The sequence below is a fragment of the Camelina sativa genome, chromosome 19 (genome assembly GCF_000633955.1).
Source record: "Camelina sativa cultivar DH55 chromosome 19, Cs, whole genome shotgun sequence".
In the NCBI taxonomy this organism is placed as follows: Eukaryota; Viridiplantae; Streptophyta; class Magnoliopsida; order Brassicales; family Brassicaceae; genus Camelina; species Camelina sativa.
The window spans coordinates 20,298,489-20,301,318 of NC_025703.1; positions in this window are offsets into that span (position 1 = coordinate 20,298,489).

The window sequence follows — 2,830 nt, forward strand, 5'->3', positions numbered from 1 at the left end:
ACGGAAGAATCGCCGGCGGCTGGATTGAGACGTGAGTAACCAAGTAGGTTTCTCGGGTCGAAAACGAGAGTTGAATTTGTTTTTTATTTAAAAATTTAATCTAAATCAATGAAATTAGAAGGCTAAAATCGTCTCACCATCTCTTATTAAAAAAAAGTGAGGGTATGAAGAATAGAGAGGGAGATAGGAGATTTGTCAAAAAAAATTTAGGAACTTTTGAGACGTTAACTCAAAGGTAAGTGTTGGAGGTAAGTGTTGATGTGTATAACTTAACATGCTCTCCATATCATGATCATTCACCATATTAATTACACTTTCATTTCAGTTCCTAAGGTTTATCATATTCACTTTTGGTTCTTGGGTAAAACAGAATTACTCATGAAATTTTTCTTAGTTGGAAGAATATACTTATCTTTCATCACAATATTCTAACGTGATTCATTTAGTTGTTGTAGTGATAAGCGGCTTTAGAAATCAGTAACCTACAGGCTTTGGGCTTAGCACATATATAGATTCCAAAGGAAAATACCGACAAAGTGTCGTAGAGGACATTCCACAAAGTCAATTGTAAGATGGTTATTGAAAGTTTGTTTCAGCGATGGTAACTGGTAAGACTGTTTTCAAAATAGTTGCAGTTTGGATTTTTGATAAACTCCTTTTTTTTTAGCATCAGATGGTGTTTTGATATGTTGAATGCACGTCTCGAGATGAGCCTTACCAATGTTGGCGAAAAGAGAAGAAATATAATGCTAGCTAGAATTTTATGATTTCGCCAACTTTTGTTTCTTCGTTAAATATACATGAATGGTTTCTTGTCACCACCAATAGATTGACAAGATATACATGAATGGTGTAAAGCACCAGTGACTAACTGGAAGCCCAACTTCATTGGTAAACTCTTCCTACAAGTTTCGATCTACGAACTTTGGAGGAAACTAAATGCTAAGCTGCAGTCTTCTAAATCAAAAAATGGAAGTCATATCATCATAGACATCTTATCCTATAGTGCAAGATGGAATTCCTGGGCAGTTGCTTTCCATCAACTCAAACGATGCCGAACAAAGAAATCTCCTACCTCAGTACCTCTACTTATGGTTCCCCTTCTATAACTACTTTCCCTCAGCACTTAAATGTGTTGGAACTCAATTCATAGTACGAGATGCCTCCAAATTAAATTGCTCAGGGTTAATACCTCCCATTCGTTCCTTCTGTGCTGTGATGTTATGTAACAACCCGTCCTGTGGACCCCACTAGCCTCACTGCTAGATTGCCCCCATAGGCCCAAAGTTGGCCCTGGAGGGCATCGATCCTAACCCCTCACCGTGGCAAATGGAACTACTCATCCAAATCCACAGTAGGTTATTGGTACGCCAGGCGTTCCTTGAACCCTGGTCCTCACCCTTTATCAACCTTCCCACAGGACAAGTTGCCACCAATTGAGCTGCAGATCAATTGGTGACAGCTTGTCCTGTGGGAAGGTTGATAAAGGGTGAGGACCAGGGTTCAAGGAACGCCTGGCGTACCAATAACCTACTGGTGGATTGGGATATTCACAGTGATGGGTTAGGATCGATGCCCTGCAAGGCCAGCTTGGAGTCCGTTTGGGCGGCTAGCAGTGGGCTAGTGGGGTCCACGGACGGTCCATTGGGGCAGCTAGCGGTAGACTAGTAGGGTCCGCGGGACCTGCAGATCAATTGGTGACAGCTTGTCCTGTGGGAAGGTTGTTAAAGGGTGGGGACCAGGGTTCGAGGAACGTCTGGCGCACCAATAACCTACTGGTGGATTTGGATATCCACAATGATGGATAATGATCGATGCCCTGCAGGGCCAGCTTGGAGTCCATTTGGGGTCCACGGACGGTCCGTTGGGGCAGCTAGCGGTGGGCTAGTGGGGTCCATGGGACGGGTTGTTATATGTTATGCTCGCATGCTCTGTTTTGTGTAAGTGCTCTAAAACAATCCCACTACAAAAAATATGTGTAAAAAAGTAAATCGGTTCATTTTAGAAAGAATTACTTAAATGTTATCCAAAAGTTGGTTTATTACTCATATCTATAAATCTTTTGAAAATTACTCAAATGTTTAGTGCCCTAGGTGTCATTACAATTTACCCCTTAGGTTTTGTTTTTCGATTTTGAATAAAAAAAAATACACATCAGCAAATTAAAATACACATTATTTTCGATTTTCCATGTCAGCAGTTTTTTTTCAGAATCGACAGTTGGATATTTCTTGTTTATGTCAAAGAGGGAAATCAAACAGTTTCCACTGTTCATAACCCTCAAAAAAAAAAACCCCCCTCTCTCCCCTAGTTCCGCCGGCTCATTGTATATTTATCTCGCTCACTAGTAGGGATGTTAAAAAGGATTTTTAAGCCCTGTCCAGCCATGGCCCTGTATAAACTCAGCCCTTTAAAACTCTGAATATGTAAAGAGCCTTGTAAAATTAATATTAAAAGGCTGAACCCTGTCCAGCCCTGGTCCTGTAACTTTTTTTTCATTTTATTTAAAACTCAAATCTAAGAGTTCTAAAAGTACAAAAATTTATCAATATCCAAATTTCATGCTATGTAAAACATTTCTAAAAATTCAAAACTCAAATATACTTCAAATCAAAACAAACTCAAATCTGTTTATCATTGCTATTTAAAAGCCAAACATAGTAAAATTGTAAAATAAACTCAGTTTTGATCTCCTCGCCAAACATAGTAAAATAAGAATCTCCGCTTCAGATTCTTCCATTTGCCCCTGAATTGATTAAGCTGAACAAAGAGACAATAGCATTACAAACTAGTTTCGGAATCCAAGTGAAAAGATAGAAAACAACAGATT